Source organism: Marmota marmota, unplaced genomic scaffold (genome assembly GCF_001458135.2).
Source record: "Marmota marmota marmota unplaced genomic scaffold, marMar, whole genome shotgun sequence".
Taxonomy (NCBI): domain Eukaryota; kingdom Metazoa; phylum Chordata; class Mammalia; order Rodentia; family Sciuridae; genus Marmota; species Marmota marmota.
This window is the reverse complement of record NW_026000208.1, coordinates 1,676,225-1,694,408: the sequence shown is the minus strand read 5'-3', so window position 1 is coordinate 1,694,408 and position 18,184 is coordinate 1,676,225. Positions and strand designations below refer to the sequence as shown.

The 18,184-nt window shown below is 36.6% G+C and overlaps 1 long non-coding RNA gene across 1 annotated transcript in view; it reads right to left on the bottom strand.

The window, feature by feature from the left end:
- Positions 1-18,184, bottom strand: part of LOC125612824 — a 44,427-nt gene that overhangs the window by 1,518 nt on the left and 24,725 nt on the right. The gene's annotated exons all lie outside the window — the stretch shown is intronic.

Sequence of the window (18,184 nt, the reverse complement as noted above, 5' to 3'; positions counted from 1 at the left end):
TTTTTTTTTTTTTTTTTTTTTTTTGGTGCTGAGAATTTACCCCAAGGTCCTTTACCATTGATTACATCCCCAGCCCTTTTTATTTATTTATTTTGAGGCAGGGTCTTGCTAGATTGCTGAGGCTAGCCTGGAACTTGCCATACTTCTGCCTCAACCTCCCTTGTTGCTGGGATTATGGGTGTGTGCCATCACACCCACTCATCAAGGCATTTCTTTTTTAAAAAAAAATATTTACTTTTTAGATGTAGGTGGACACAATATCTTTATTTTATTTTTATGTGGTGCTGAGTATGGAACCCAGTGCCTCATACATGCTAAGCAAGCACTCTACCTCTGAGCCATATCCTCAGGCATTTCTTAAGTGTAAATTTGCATAGAAAGAAATCAAAATGTAGATGTTGCAAAGTGTGACTACAATAATCAGAAGGCTGTGGTACATTTTCATTTCCAAACTTTTAAATTCTTTGAGTTTGTAATAGCACATATTTCTCCTTAAAATCAATATGAAAAAGGTATGTGTATGTATGCATGTTATATATGTATATAACTTTGGAACTAGCTGACTGTCATTTCTAAATTTGTCACAAAGCTTTTTATGTTTTTTGAATTGGTCTCTCAAATTTTTAAAAATATTTTTATTAGTTGTTGATGAATTTTTAAATTTTTTAAAAATTTATGTATTGGTATGTGGTGCTGAGAACCCAGTGCCTCATACATGCTAAGCAAGTGCCCTATCACTGAGCCACAACCCCACCCCTCTCAAATGTTTTATAGTCCCAATAGTCTTTGATTTAAAAAGTTAATTTCCAGGGCTAGAGTTATAACTCAGTAGTAGACTCTGTGCTTAGCAGGTTTTGATGCCTTGGGTTTGATCCCCAGTAAAAAACACACAGATACACACCACATTAAATTCCAAACCAAAAATGGGGACTTCATAAATTTGGGAGGAATTTGTAATACCAACTGGCTTATGCTGTGTGTATGATGCAACAGATATAAGTTTCTTCTATATTTTTTTGAATATTTAATAAAAACCAAAAGGAGAGCAACATTGGGAAACTATCAATCGGACAATAACATTAGCAAAGGGTGACAAATTCTTTGGTTGATTAAAATTTATTTAGGCTTTTTTTATGGTTCTGGCGATTGAATTTCGGGTCTCCCATATGCTAAGCATGCACTTTTCTATTGAGCTGCATCCCAAACTTCTAGTCAGACATCTGAATCTTCTCCCTGGTCCATTTGTATATTTCTTTGTAAAAATCTAGTTTTAGCAAAAACTCTCATAAGTCAGTTCAGTAAGAAACCTCCCTCTCCACCCTTTTTTACTAATCACCCTTTATTATTAATCAGTGTATTGTCAGTTTTCTTATCCTCCTTCATTCCCCATATGATATTTTATCACTCTGTATTCAGCTATCCTTTTACATGAGATTAGCCAGTAGCCATCTTACCCTTGATGTTTCTTCTTACTGATTTTTCCATCCACTGATTCCCTCCCCTGCTTCTTAGATATAAATTCCCACTTGCCTGTGCTATATTCTGAATTGCGCCATATCTCTATTCCCTACTGCACAATTACATTACAGTGGTCTCTATTATTTATCACAGTGTGCCTAAAAAATAGTATTTTTTTTCTTTCACAGTTTTTTTTTTGTGTGTGTGTGTGTGTGTGTGTGTGTGTGTGTGTGCTGAGGATTAAACCCAGGGCCTTGTGCATGCAAGGCAAGTACACTACCAACTGAGTTATATCCCCAGCCCTTCTTTCACAGTTTTGATGCTACAGTTTGTATAGGATCAAATTCATCATGGGAATCTAGACCTGTCACCCAGGACCTTAAGTATACACATTTGAAGGATATGGGGTGGATTGTGCCACTGGAATGAATTGGTGTTCTTTTTTCTCTAAGGCAGGAAGCTACTACCACTACCCTAGACCTGACCCCACTATCCTTTTAGTTGATGGGCCTTGGCAGAGACATTGACAGTGGACAAGCAATGCCTCTGTTATACACATAGGCACTGCAGTGACACTAGTATAGTGGGACTATAGGAAGCAACTATTAAAACAAACAAAGAGTACCACATTCTGGCTGTGGTCATCATTCTGATACGTGTGGGATGGCTTTGTATGGATCACTTTTACAGTTCTCCGAGGTCTATTGTAAGCAGTGTAATCACTATAATGAGAACAGGTAAACAAAACCAGGGTCCTAGCATGCTTTCCAATTCTTCAATACCAGTACACCATTCATGACATAGGTTGTTTTGCCATTGATGGGTCTCAAATTCATCATGGTAACATACAGGACTACTATAAATGTAAACTAGTGGCTCTGTATACTAATATCATTTGGCCCTGGCTTTCCACATACATCAGAATCTCTGACACAATCCCTGTTCCCCTCAACCTGGAGGGACTGTCTGAGTAGGTCTGATTTTCTTGAAGGGATTTTTTCTGACTGTATTGATGACTTCAGGGGTTTCTTTTATGACTTTTTTTTCTGGTACCAACGATTGAATCCAGAGGCACTTAACCACTGAGGAACATCCTCAGTTCTTTTTACTTTGAGGCAAGAGGCATAGGACCTCTGTAAATGGCTGAGACTGGCCTCAGCCTTCTGAGTCACTGGGATTACAGGTGTGTGTCATCACGCCTAGCAAGTTCTATTAATTTCTGAAGGGTGAAAACCTTCATGATTTTGAACAATGCCAACCATGGTTTGAAGGCCTTGAAACAGCTGTCCTGAGGAAATTAGTCCTATAGATATGCTTTAGGAGCATGTTAGTTTGTTCACTGCATAGGAGGCGCTCTTTTAAAAACTTAAAAATGTTTTGTATATATTCCAGACCAAGAATTGAAATCAATCCATCATTTACAAAAGCAAGTACAGTTGATCAACCACACAGAGGATGACTAAAAATAAACTAGATATAGAAAGACAGAGGCTTCATGATTTCATGTTTATGTGGAATCTAAAACTTTGAACTAAAAGAAGCAGAAAGTAGAATGTTGTTACGAGTATCTGGGAGTATCTTTGGTTTAGGAGGAATAAGTTCAAGAGATCTGTTGTGCAACATGGTGATTATAGTTAATAACAATATATCATATACTTGAGAATTGCTAAGAGAGTAGACTTTTTTTTTTTTTGAGAGAGAATTTTTCAATATTTATTTTCTAGTTTTCGGCGGACACAACATCTTTGTTTGCATGTGGTGCTGAGGATCGAACGTGGGCCGCACGCATGCCAGGCGACTGCGCTACCGCTTGAGCCACATCCCCAGCCCCAAGAGAGCAGACTTTTAAGTGTACTCTCACCATATTGTACTCATTTGAACTAGGTAAGAATTGTCTTTTCTTTCTTTCTTTCTTTCTCCCTCCCTTCCTCCCCCAACTTCTCCCTCTCTTTCTATCTTTCATGCTGGCAATTGGACTCAGGGCCTCATGCATACCAGGCAAGAACTCTACCACTAAACCACATCCCTACCCTTAGATATGAATTTCTACAGTTCAGGACTGGGAGTGTAGTTCAGTAGTAAAATGTGTTCTTAGTATGTATTCAATTCCTGGTACAAAACAAAAACAAAAATAAATTCTAGAGCCCTAATAAAGCAACTTATATTTTCATAAAACCCAATATCAATCAAAGTATCAATTATATGGCATTTAATGAACTGATTAAGATGATAAGCATTTTATGAATTTTTTTGTTGGAAACATTGTTGGTTCTTAATGTTTTATTTTAAAGATTAAAAAAAAACCCTTTTCTCTTAAACTATGCAAAGCTTATAGAATCTGGTGACTATACTTTAAACAATTAAAAGAAATTTTTTCTCCCTACCTGATCCTTTCAGTTTATAAATTATTAGTACTCTTATTTTCATAGTAATATAGTTATTTGTATAAGTTCTTTCGTGGTAATGTAGTTATTTGTTTAAGTTCAATAAGAGTTTGTTCTCTTTATAATAGGGCATAATTGGAAATATTTGTTATATTACTAAGACTCTGACTACAATATCTTTAGAGAACAATACATAAAATGAGAAATAACCAGTCAACTTTGAGGAAATAAGGCTTGCTTTAAAGAGCTAATATACATAAAATTCCTTTGGAAAGCAACTGTATTATACCTTAAAGTATTCCCAACTTTACAGGAGAACAAGGAATGTAATACTCTGGCAGACCATGAGGTTCATGAACCTTAGCATATTTTAAAGACCCCAAGAAGAGAGGAATTCACCTAAATTTATAGGTATTCAGAATCAAATCTTTTTAAAAAAATATTTATTTTTTAAAGTAGTTGGAAACAATACATTTATTTTATTTATTTTTATGTCGTGCTGAGGATTGAACCCAGGGCCTCAGCACATTCTAGGCAAGTGCTCTACCACTGAACCACAACCCCAGCCTTAGTCAATTCTTTTTAAATCTCTTGGTATAGCGCTAGACCTCTCTGTAATGAGGGTCTTCATGACTATTTTCAGTAAATGTAAATCAGAGAGTTCTTTCATGAACTGCTTCAAGGGAGAAATTAGAGTGTGATATTCCTGCTTATGCATTTTCTCAATTTCCTTGAGCTTAAAATTCACAGTATGCCAAGCTGCCATGTTTGGGACTATATATTTTGTTACCTGACACTCCTATGTGACAAAAACTTATGCATGTAGAACTACACATTTAAGTAAGGAGCAAATGGAAACCAGGTGTCTGTGTCATTGTTTGAATGATTGACCAACTAACCCAGCCCTGGCCTGCCTCTCTTGAGAGTTCTTGATGCTTACTAAAGATAAAACCATTGTAATTTAAAATCAATCAAAGAGATTTTCTTTTTCTCTTAGCATAAAAATGTCTCACAGACAAAAAATTTCACAGAAACAGAGAATGTCATGGTTCTTAATAAAACAAGCAGCATCTAATAATAAACTATCTTCCTTGTTAAGGTGTGAAAAAAATCAAATAATTAATTTCACATTCTTACACATGGAATCGATGAATGTCTTTCTTTAGAATAAAAAAGTTCCAAAGCAAAACAAAAAACAAATCACTGCAAAGCTTAGGTGGTATATATAAAAATAAAACTGTACTTATGTGTGTTTACAAACACATACATTCATTAATAAAAATGCTAATTTATTTTAATTTGGGGGATTACATGTCTCCTGCTTCTTACTTTCTCTACTCTCACACAGCTGAATATGGAAGTATGCCTGGTGGCTATGGAGTAGAAATGCCCCTGGGAGGGTCAGGAAAACAGGGAAAAGAAATAAAGAAGAAATTCCATTAAATGAAATTCAAAGAGTGTAATTAAAATTCCAAAATGGGGAATCATGTTGGGAGATTACCTAAGATTCACAAAGACATTAACAGTAGAAGTGTCAACTATAGTTTATAATCTACAGTGCATCCTGATTGAAAACCCAAGTGTTGGAAAAATCTGAAAGCAGAAAAGGAGCAAGAAAATTTTCAGAAATGCACCCCTCATTTTGATTAGGTATGGTCAAGGTATTGCAGTTATTAGAGAATATACTTATTGTTTTGCAGATGCTGGCTAAAGGGTTTAGAAGAAAAAAGCCATAATAGCCTTTTTTTTCCATAATAGCCCCTTTTTTTAATATTTATTTTTCAGTTTTCGGTGGACACAACATCTTTATTTTATTTGTATGTGGTGCTGAGGATCGAACCCAGGGCCCCCGTGCATGCCAGGCGAGCGCGCTACCGCTTGAGCCACATCCCCAGCCCTGTTCTCTTATATAACTTATATACATAAAAATGTCCGAATTGTAATAGTACTTACATTTGTTCATATTTTTATTTTCATCATAGGTCTTTCAATCTCTATGCAAACAACAAAGAGCAAATTGTGGAATGAAAGGTGTTATATGAGTCTAATTGAAAAAAGTGGGGGCTGTGGATGTGGCTCAAGCGGTAGGGCGCTCGCCTGGCATGCGTGCGGCCTGGGTTCAATCCTCAGCACCACATACAAACAAAGATGTTGTGTCCGCCGAAAACTAGAAAATAAATATTGAAAAATTCTCACTCTCTCTCAATTCTTTCAAAAAAAAAAAAAAAAAGAAAGAAAAAAGGGGTGTTATATAATTGCCCATCATATATGAAGCAAATAATTAGCTGGTTGTGAAGTATTATATGTGTGTTTGAAAATATTTATCTTTGTGTTTGAATATTTGCATAGTAGTTTTAAAGCTTTTAGAAATTTCATCTCCTCAAAATAATAATAGGTTGACACCACAAAAATTGATTTTAATATTACTTGAAAAAATATAATTCTGAGGATTTAACACAGTACTAAGCACATACTGTATACCACTGAGCTACATCTCTAGACCCAACCAAAACAATTTAAATTCCTTCCGCATGTTAGAAAAAAATTACCATAATAGTAAAAGTAAAATATAAAACAACAGCCCTTAAAACCTGGGCAATCAAAAAGCCAGTTTTCAGCTGGGTGCGATGATGTGCACACCTGTAATCTCAGTGGCTAGGAAGGCTGAAGTAGGAGGATCAAGCGTTCAAAACCAGCCTCAGCAATGGTGAGACACTAAGCAACTCAGTGAGACCCTATCTCTAAATAAAATACAAAATAGGGCTGGGGATGTAGCTCAGTAGTTTAGTGCCCTTGTTTAATCCTTGGTACATATGCACACACAAAAGCCAGTTTTCAGAAGTTAAAATACCAAAAGTTAATGCACAAAACAATAACACTCCAAAAAGGACCAATGCAAAGTTAGTAAGATTAAAAAAAAAAATAAACAAAACTGGATACTAGTTAAAGTGGCAAGGATGGATTTTAACTAGTAATAATTTAAAATAGTGAAAAGATTTCAGTTCAACTCTGCCTCAAAAACAAAAAAAGTATGTAGGTCAGTGGTAGAGCATCTTTGGGTTCAACTTGCAGTACACCCCCCACCCCACCAAATACAAAGGGTTGCACAATGTAAATGTGACTAGAGTAGATGTGTTTGCAACCTGACATATATTTAAAACTAGAATTTTTTCCTTCCACAGACTAGGAGGTAGAGCCCCATTCTCAAATGTTGTATATATTTTGTATATATTCAAAATTTTCTTTGAGCCTCTAGTTTTCTCAGATACTTTACCAGGAAATAGAATCATTTTAGGTCTGTGATCTTTTTTAAAAAAAATTGTATTTAATTATTTATATATAGTGCCGAGGATTGAACCCAGAGCCTCACATAGGCCAGGCAAGTTCTCTACAACTGAGCCACAACCCCCCCAGGTCTGTGATCCTGAAGTGATAGAAATTGTAGTAGAGGTTGAGGGTGAAGGTCCATGGTAGAGCTATTGCCTAGCATGAGGAAAGCTTTGGATTCCAATCCTGGCACCATGGGGATTTTTTTTTTAAGTAAAGAAAAAAGAAATTGTAAGAGTGTTTGCACAAGTCTTTTTGGACAATGGAGGTGGTGCATTGCCAGCGTTTGATCAAGTAGAGAATCTGTCAGAGGTAACATGCCAAAAAGAAAAGATGGAAGACAGAATAGAGAGAAAGGAACAAATGTAAAGCTGAGAATGATCAAAGACACAATGAGCTGAGGTAAATATTATTTACCAGTGACACGTTAATAATCCACTAATATTAGCTTTGGCTAACTGATACATCATCATGGCATACAGCTGATGAGGGGAATATAGTAGGAATGGCCTCTACTTGAGAGAGAGAGAGAGACTCAAGAGGTTTGTAGGAGCAAAGAGCTGCTAAGACCACAAATATACACATACTAGGCAGAGAAGCATCTGTAAAGGTCCAGGTTCTGCCCTCCACTGCCCATACCTTGTAGTGTCCCGCCAAGCTCACCTGTACTGCTGGCCTCAGGTCTTTTCCTATGCAGCTGCAGGCAGCCCCTTATCTGCAGATTCCTTTTAGGCTATTTTCAGCATTCAGTGTATGCATACCAGTTGGCCATACTCTGAATTCTCTCCTTTTTTCTTTTTCTTCTTCTGCTACCCACCCCCTCACCCCCCACACCCCCCATCTTCCTCCTCCTCCCCCTCTCCTTTCTTTCAGAGTCTTGCTATTGTTGCCTAGTCTGGCCTTGAACTCCATGGCTCAAGCAATCCTCCTGACTCAGCCTCTGGAGTAGCTGGGACTACAGGTGGGGACTCACTGATCTACTATTAATGCCTACCTGAACAGTGACTGAGGGACAGGAATTTGCACCAAGGGTGGGATGGGAGTTTCTGAGCAATGGAGAAAGGAAGGTGAATAGGAGAATCAAAGTTTCAGGGGTGGGGCTGGGGATGTGGCTCAAGCGGTAGCGCGCTCGCCTGGCATGCTTGCGGCCTGGGTTCAATCCTCAGCACCACATACAAAGATGTTATGTCTGCAGAAAACTAAAAAATAAATATTAAAATTCTCTCTCTCTCTCTCTCTCTCTCTCTCTCTCTCTCTCTCTTTAAAAAAAGAAAAAAAAATCCATTTGCTGGAAATTTGAATATTGAGTCACCTAGGTGAGACTTGGAAAGGAACTGAGGGTCTCAGGTCTTATTTCTTTAAAAAAAAAAGTTTCAGGCGCTTGCCCATCCACCCACTTGGGGACATGCCTGCTCTTCTCCATTCTTATTTCTCACCACACCCAAACCCCTCCAAGTAATGCACAAAGGCCTTCCTGGTGGATAAGGACCATTGTCAATTGTTTTTAATGTCTTCCTGACAGGCAGATCCTATAGACATGACCCAAACTCAAAATTCTGTAGCACAGGATGCATTTTTCTGAGTTGACCCTGAATGGCTTCTTAATTCACTCTCTTTTAACCTGACTATTCTCCTTATGCTCTGCCCCCACCATCCTTATATATGACTGTTCCAAACTGACCTCTTCTCATACCTTGGACTGTGCCATGGACACACCTTTCCTCTTGTGTCTTGTGAGTTCCAAGTGAAACTCTTTCTCCTGCTGTTGAGTTTTCTGTAAAGTTTTTTGAATACCCACTGGACTGAAATAATGGAGAATATGACAACTTTGTATATGCTGTTCCTCTGTGAGTCCCTCACATGTAGTGGACATACAGCAACACATGCTCCCCACAAGCTGAAAAACAAGCTTATTTTAATCTTTTGGAATATGAACATTTTGTTTTTCTGAAGATGTTCTCTAATGTATCCAGTACTACATGAAGAGCATCCTGCTTCTCCACATGGCCTGCTCATTCACAGACCAATTCTATACTATAGGTCACATGATGTGCATTGTCCCTTCTAGCTTCCTCTGTGCCTCTTATTTCCCCAGTCCCACTAATACAGCTTTGATTGAAAATTAATTGGACATCTCCTGAATAAAATCATAAAGTGCTGTACTGAACTCAGAATTTTATTAACAGGAATGAGAAGTAGGAAAAATCTTTACCTGGACAAGTGCCCCATGAGACTGTTACTCATGTGGACTCTCAATTCCCTTCCTCAAAATATCTGTTAAAGGGCTGGGGATGTGGCTCAAGCGGTAGCGCACTCACCTGGCATGCGTAGGTCGCTGAGTTCGATCCTAAACACCACATAAAAATAAAATAAAGATGTTGTGTTCACTGAAAACTAAAAAATAAATATAAAAAATCTGTTAAAGAAACAATAATATTGAATGATACTTGTTAATGCATGGTAGAGAGACTTTATTCAGGACTGACAGATATCAGGGATTGCAGTGATGGGAGTTTTGTAGTGAGGGAAAGAGATTGGGCTTAATCCAGAATACAGCACAGGCAAGTAGTCAGGGAGAATGAATGGAAAAATACTAAGATGTAACATCAACAATAAGGGGGATTATAGCTAAGATGACCAAGCAGGATTCTTGCAGAAGACAGGCCAGAATGATTACATATTACCTGGAGAATGGTGGAGGATGAGGAACTTCATCAGGTATCAACCAAGGGATGGGAGTTGCTAAAGTGATTTATTAGGGTTCTTGATAAAACTAGATTTTATAAGGAAGTACACAAATGGACTTAGGAGAAGGATCAGGAGCCTAACACATGGTTAAGAAGAGAATCAACACATTCTTGAGAATAGAAGAAAAGAAAGTCTACATACTAAGATGGCAGAAACAGAAACCAGGCACATTCTGAATCCATGAAAAAAAAACCTGCTCTTTGAAGAGTAGTGACCTGCTGATGCTCAATTTTTTTCATGCATATGTCAAATAAACTCATTTTAATTGTATTATGTGTTGTTTCATATACTGGTGCATAAAACATGGCCATGCAGCATGTGCTGCACAACACTCTAATAACAACGATGCACAAAAGAGCCACCTCAAATTCCTTCCTCAGCATTGCCTCCTTCTCACCCATTTCTGTTTTGTCCTGTGGTTTGCTAGTACCACTTTGCTTTTGGCTGAGGTGATAAATGTTACAGAGAATGTGGGAAGAATCCAGTAAGGAAAACAGAAGACTAGTGATATGTCTCATAGAAGTGACAAATTTATAAATTGGGTGATCTATATTTTATAAATATAAAAGTTTCTGAGTATCTAGAAAAAGTGAATTAGATAATCATGCCATATTTGGAGAAGATTTCAAAAGCAATTTGGCAAGGACTAGCAAGACTTTTAAAGAAACCCCATAAGATCTTACAAATCTGTACTAAAGAAATTTAAATTCTAGTTTATATGTCTAGGCATGCTTATCCCAACACGGTTTCTTTTAAGTTATTACTACTATTAAAATAAATAAAAATATTGAATACTACTACTAACAGGAAAGTGTGGCTCATTCATGTACTATGGAAACATGCAGAGGGGTATTAGAATTCAAGCACAGGGCCTTGTGCATGTGAAACAAGGGCTATAGCACAGAACAACAACCTTGGCCATTTTTTTATTTAATTGATTAATTTTCAAGACAGGTTCTCACTAAGTTGCCCATATTGGCCTCCAACTTGTGATACTCAGGCCTTATCCACTGGAGTAGCTAAGATTATAAGCATGAGCTACTGAGCCTGACTAAGGAAACTTTTAAGGGGACAAAATTTTAAAGAACCCAAAAGCTATCCATTACAAATTCTCAGGGGCTTCAAAATTTCAATATGGTGCTGGGTATACCAGCTCAATAGTGAGGAATGTGGTCTGTGCAGTGGAAAATTGGGTTAATGTTAACCTCACCACTTTATGCTTTCCTAATTTCACATTCAATCCCACCTTTCCTCTTTACACTGACCACACATATTAAACTGTGACAGACACTTATAATCAGCACCAGGAATAAACTACATCTTTATAAATACTGTACTAGCAATAACTTATACTGTACAATGAGTATAATAATACTTAAAGAATGAAGCTCATATAAATATACATATATTTTTAAAATTTTGAAGTGATAAAAACTGAAATGTTGACATTGATGGCTATTACTATTGAAAATGCAATTGTAGAAAAACCACAGGGACAAGAGAGGTATTTGAAGGTCATGTGTCTTTTGGGGGAGTGGGAGGAGCTATGCAGAATATCCCTCTGCCCCATCCATACTATGCAGGTGCCATTAGAATGGTCCTTAAGGAGCACTACCTTCTGCTCCAGCAAGGTGACCTTCCCGCAGCTCCCAGCTTGGGTGAGGCCATGCTTCTTTGACCAGGTGCTCTGGATGTAGGCTGTGGTCCCAGGCAGAGGTTGGGGAGGGAGAGGCAGGCTGGCCGCAATTGTCCCCAAAATGCCCCTACATCAGGGCTTACCAGACAGGAACTGCAAAGCCTCTGGATTTCTAGTTTTCTTATGCTTTCCTAATTTCACATTATATACAGCATTCTGTAGTATATAAGTAAAACTAGTTTCCTTCTGAAAGATCCAGAAGTTTACATTGCACTCTATTATGAAAAAATTGAAGGGTCATGTACTCTTAATGTCCGTATGATAGTATTTATTGTTAACATTTTGAATATCATTAACAAAATTGAAAACACATGCTTGCTAAAATATTATAGGTAGGATAACCACACAAACTTTAGGCAGTAATTTTTCTTCCCATTTACCCAAATTTTAAGTGATATGTATACCTTTCAAAATAATAAAAATAGTATTATTATGGTACCAGGGATTCAACTCAGGGCACTCAACAATTGAACCATATCCCCAGCCCTTTTATATATTTTATCTAGAGACAGCATCTCACTGAGTTACTTAGAGCCTCACTAAGTTGCTGAGGCTGGTTTTGAACCCATGATCCTCCTGCCTCAACCTTCAGAGCCACTGGGATTACAGGTATGCACCATCAAGCCCAGTAAATTTTAAGGTCTGATTCTAGCCTGGTTGAAAAAGAAAAGGGGTGATCATGAGCCAGGAAAGAACAAACTTCCGTATTTAACAAAATCATTCAGTTCACAGAACAACCTAAAAATTCAAAATCAATTATCAAGACACAACTCAGAAAGACAATAACGCAAAGTATATGAAGAGGTAGCTAGAATATGAATAGGGAGGGACTTCCATAGTTTGACTCCAGAGTTCATTTCTAGGTGACTTACATGAATGAGGAGGCAGTTAAATGAAAACCCAAACAGGGTCCAATTCTGGCAGAACAACACCTGCTATCATCCATTCAAAGCCCACCTTTTCAAAGGGAAGGGTTGGCAGTTATAAACATGGCATTCCTAAGACTAATTAAGATGGTGAATAATTAATAAACCCAGAACTCACGACTATGGCAAAGATGATTTGAAAATCTAGATGGGCTTCATATTATTGTTAATATTCCTATAGTGCTTCAAAATTTTTAATGCTCAGGATTTTTGTGGGACTATGTCTTTTTGTTTGTTTTATTCTACTAGACATGCTTTATTGTTACTTCTTAAATGGCATCCATTTTGTTGTTGCTGCTGCTGGAGACTGAACCCAGGACCTATTTTATGCTAAGCATCTGCTCTACCATTGAGCTACATCCTCAGTTCCCTGCATCCTTTTCATGGCAATGGGAAGTCTTGTTATTTGGCTGAATGTCCACTTGATTGCTATATGTGGGGCAGCAGACTCATTCTCTATTCTGAACACCTGCTATCATCCATTCAAGGCAGAGTACAGGCCATGTGGTTCTTCAGTTTTTCAGTAGATAAAAAGTGAATAGAATGTTGCATCAGGCTCCCTTTAGAATTAGGCACACCGAATATGATTTGTTATTTTTGTAGATTAAAATACTTCAGTGGCATTCTGCTGTATATAAGTAAAACTAGTAAGAATCCTAACTATCAATTTATCCCCATTTTTTTTGCTAATTTTTTCTCAAATACATGGATATGACACATGATTTCTTTGCAAAACACTAACATGTATGCTATCTCTTACCTCCTTACCTTAGTTATTTAGTCCTCTGTGTAGACGAATAAGGTTTTTAAGGAATTCATAATAATATTTTTGTCAATGGCAAATTGCAGATAGGATGGTGGTCTCATAGGATTATGTTGCCTAATGATATCTTATCTGTCTTAGTTTGTGTAAGTATACTATATCATGCTCACACAGAGATGAAACTGCCTAACAGAATCTATCTTCATCATTAATCAACACTTGACTGTATCTCAAAATCTTCTGGATCAAGCAATGCATTTTGGATTGTGCAGAGGTGAATGAGAGGAAGAAAAGGTGGGGATAGGAAGGATGGTGGAATGAGATGGATATTATTACCCTATATACATCTATGATTACACTACTGGTGTGACTCTGTACCATGCTCAGCCAGAGGAAGAAGTTGTGCTTCTTTTGTGTACAATGTGTCAAAACACATTCTGCTATCATGTATAACTAACTAGAACAAGTTAAAAAAATAACTAGAATAAAGAGCCATTATTAGGTAAATTCATGGAAATTTAAAATATAACATGATTCCTAGAGCAAAGTTCTCTGTTTGATACCTAGTAGGCAGCTCTAGTCTGAGGATTGAAAATGGAATACTGGGTTTGGATTGTGGCTCAGTGGTAGAGTGCTTCCTAGCATGCATGAGGCACTGGGTTTGATCCCCAGCACCACATTAAAAAATCAATAAATAAAAACAAATAAAATAGGGCTGGGGGGTTGGGGATGTGGCTCAAGCGGTAGCGTGCTCGCCTGGCATGCGTGCGGCCTGGGTTCGAACCTCAGCACCACATACAAACAAAGATGTTGTGTCCGCCGAGAACTAAAAAATAAATATTTAAAAAATTTCAAAAAAAAAAAAATAGGGCTGGGATTGTGGCTCAGTGGTAGAGCGCTTGCCTAGCATGCGTGGGGGACCCTGGGTTCGATCCTCAGCACCACATAAAAATAAACGAATGGAATAAAGGTATTGTGTCCAACTACAATTTAAAAAAATAAATAAAATAAAGGTAATGTGTCAATCTACAACTAAAAAAAAAAAAAGAAGTATGCAGAATTCTCTTCTCCCTCTTCCTACCTCCTCCCTGATCCTTACTGCTCCAACCCTCAAGCCTCACAGTTGTCATGGTGACAGTAGCAGCTAATTAAGTTCACAGAGCAAAAGTTAAGAATAGGAAAGTCTCACCGCTTGGCGGAGTTGTAGGTCCATGATAGTGAGGACAATCCTAATTGTTTTTTTCTATTTGTTTCTGTTGCTGGGGACTGAACTCAGGGCCTCTCTCTGCCCTTTCTTGACACCAGCACTCTACTGCTAAGCTACACCCACAGTCCCCTAATTGCTTTATAATATTTTCTTTCTCTTCTTTGACCATAGACCCTAGAAATAAGCAAAATCTTAGCCAGAATATTAAAAATGGGAGCCAAAGGGACACTGAAGATACTGAGAAGTTATGGAAAGAGAAGAGCTTTTGAGAGGGACACATTGGAATTGTTTGTACACTTACAAGCTCACCCCTTCTTTCCAACCGCCCGCCTGTGGATCTCATCCTAATTGCCATACCAAAGATTTATCTGTCCAGGTCACACACTAGACATTGTGTAGGCCAAAGAGTAAATAGTTAGGCTTCATGGGTCATCTTGTCTCTCTGAAAACTATTGGACTTATTGCCATGTAGTTTGAAGACAGCCAAAAACAATTCATGAATGAATGTGTACATTTTTATTCCAATACAAGTTTATTTTTAAAAATATGTGGTAGACAGTTTTTGGCCCTTAGGAAATTAGCCCAAACAAACAAAAATATGTGATGATGTTTATCCCAGAATAAGTATGAAGAACAGGGATGGTCTCACCAGGTAGGACTGTGGTTTTGTGTTCACACTCCAATACTAATTGCTACTTTAATATTATAAATACAATTTACCCAAAGCCTCTTAGAACTGACTGACAAACAAATTCATCAAAGTAGTAGAGTACAAAATCAACATAAAATAATTATCTTTCCTATATACTATTAATGAACTCCTTGAGGTAGAAATGAGGAAAACCATTTCATTCACAATAGCATAACAAACAAAAAAACCCTAGAAATAAATATAACCAAAGAGGTGAAAGATCTCTACAATGAAAATTATAAAACACTGAATAAAGAAATTGAAGAAAACACTAGAAGATGGAAGGATCTTTTATATTTGTGGAATGATAAAGTTAATATTGTTAAAATGACCATGCCATAAATAAATGTCTATCAACAAATTAAAAAATATTTTAAAAACAAAATAAAATAAAATGACTATGCCAGCAAAAAGGAATCTATAGAGTCTATTAAATCTAATGACATTCCTCAAAGAACTAGAAAAATGATCTTGAAATTCACATGGAAGCAAAAAAGACTCCCAATACCCAAAAACAAATATTGGGCAAGACAGTAATGATGGCTACATTACAATACCTGATTTCAAAATATATAATAGAATGGTTTTAATAAAAATAGTATGATATTGACAGGAAAAATAGGTACGTAGGCCAATGGAATAGAAGAACTGGGAATAAAATTGCACATCTACAGTCATTTGAATTTTGACAAAGGAGTCAAAAAACATATGTTGAAAAAATATAACCTCTTCAACAAGTGGTGCTCTGTAAAATAGGAGAATGAAACTAGATTCCTCTCTCATCCTGTAGAAAATAAACTAAAAATGGATCAAAACTACCAGGAGACATGGTGAAAACACTTCAAGATACTAGTAAAGCCAATGGTTTCTTGAATGGGACTATAATAATTTAGGAAATAGCAAGAAATGACAAATAGGATCCTTCTACCAAATTCAAAAGGTTCTGCACAGTAAAGGAAACAATTGACAGAGTGATAAGATGGTGTATAGAATGGGAAAAAATCTGCTAGTTATTCATTTAATAATATCCAGGATATATAAAGAACTCAAAAAAACTTAACACCAGGGGCCGGGGTTGTAGCTCAGTGGTAGAGCACTTGCCTAGCATGTATGAGGCACGAGCTTCAGATCTCAGTATCGCATATAAATAAATAAAATAAAGGTCCACTGACAAGTAAAAAATATTTAAAAAACAAAAAACAAACAAACATAGGAAACTTACACCATAAAGCAATCTAATCAATAAATGGGCAAAGAAGTTTGACAGACACTTTCAAAAGAAGTAGCACAAACTGCAAATAAATACAAGAATGTTCAATACCTTTTTCCATCAGGGGAATAATGCAAATCAAAACTACACTGAGATTCCATCTCACACCAGTAAGAATGACTTTTATCAAGGAAACAAAAAAGAGCAAATACTGGTGAGAATATGGGGTAACTCTTATACACTTTCAGTGGCAATGTAAATTAGTAGAGCCATTGTGGAAAACAGCATGGTGGTGCCTCCAAAACCTAAAAGCAGTATTATAATAAAATCCAGTTACACCATTCCTGGGCATTTATACCTGAAGGAGTTAATCAGCATACAAAAGAGTACCGTTTACCCATGTTTATCACAGCATTATTTACAATAGCTAAATTATGGAGTCAGCCTAGCTGTTCATTTTTTTTTAATTTATATACTACCCTTTCATTTTTTATTGATAAGCAGTACAGAAAAATTTTAAGAAAAAACTAAAATTGACAATAAACTAACTTGTTTTTTCTGACATTTTGGAAAAAAAGACATTATTCAGTTTCATTATTTAACATACTTATTTAGGTAATGAATTATTTGTGAAAAAAATAATGTGGGAACCCCTATCATCTATTCATAAAATGAATGATTTCTGTTCTAAGCAAATTCGGACATTTGAAGTTTGAAAGGCATACAACTCAAATGGCAAAAGTTCTTGGAGTTTAAATATACTTTAACATGTTATCCAACATTTCTGACTCTACAAATAATCAGAATTTGTAGAACTTAGTTCTTTTTTTTTATTTTTCCTAGCTGTTCATTGATGGATAAATGGATAAAGAAAATTTGGTTATGTATAATCAATGGAATATTATTCAGTCATAAAAAAGAACAAAATCATGTCATTTGCAGGAAAATGGATAGAACTGGATATCATCATTTTAAGTGAAAGAAGCCAGACTTGGAAAACAAGTACTGCACTTTTTTTTTTCCACACGTGGAATCTAGAAAGTAACAGGATAACATGAAAGTAGAAGTGGAACTACTTGGGAAGGAAAACTGGGAAAAAGAAGTGAGAAAGGGAAATAGAGAGGGTGAATACAATGAAAGTTATATATGACAACTACCATTTTCCCATATACCAACCCCTTTATTATTAAATAAATATTTATAAATTCTGAAGTCATATGGATCAAAGTTCATTATATCCATGCATGGAAATGTCATAATAAACCTTATTAATTATAATAAAATTGTAAATACATTTCATCTTTTTTTCTCTGCTAAACAATAGTTAAATCCATAGAATACAATTATCTCTTTTCTCTTTCCTTCCTTCCTTCCTTCCTTCTATCCCCCCTCCCTCCCTCCTCTCCTTCCTTTCCCTGAGGGCCACCTTAACAATGAGCTGCATCCACAGCCTCTTTTATGGTTTTATTTTGAGAAAGGGTCTAACTCAGTTGCTAAGGACTTTACTGCATTGCTGAGGCTGGTCTTGATCTTGCAATTCTCCTGCTTCAGCCAGCCGCTGAGATTACAGGAATGGGCCACTGCATGCACATGGTTTGAACACATACTTTCTATTTCAGAACAGTATTTGACACAAACTAACTCCTCAATACTAGCTGAAATCATTTATGCTGTATTACGTTCTTAAACACACTGACATATATTCTTTGCTTAACCAAACTTATAGTTAGTTACCTGAACCTTCTAGGTCTTTCTGTGCATGTGCCTTTCTTGT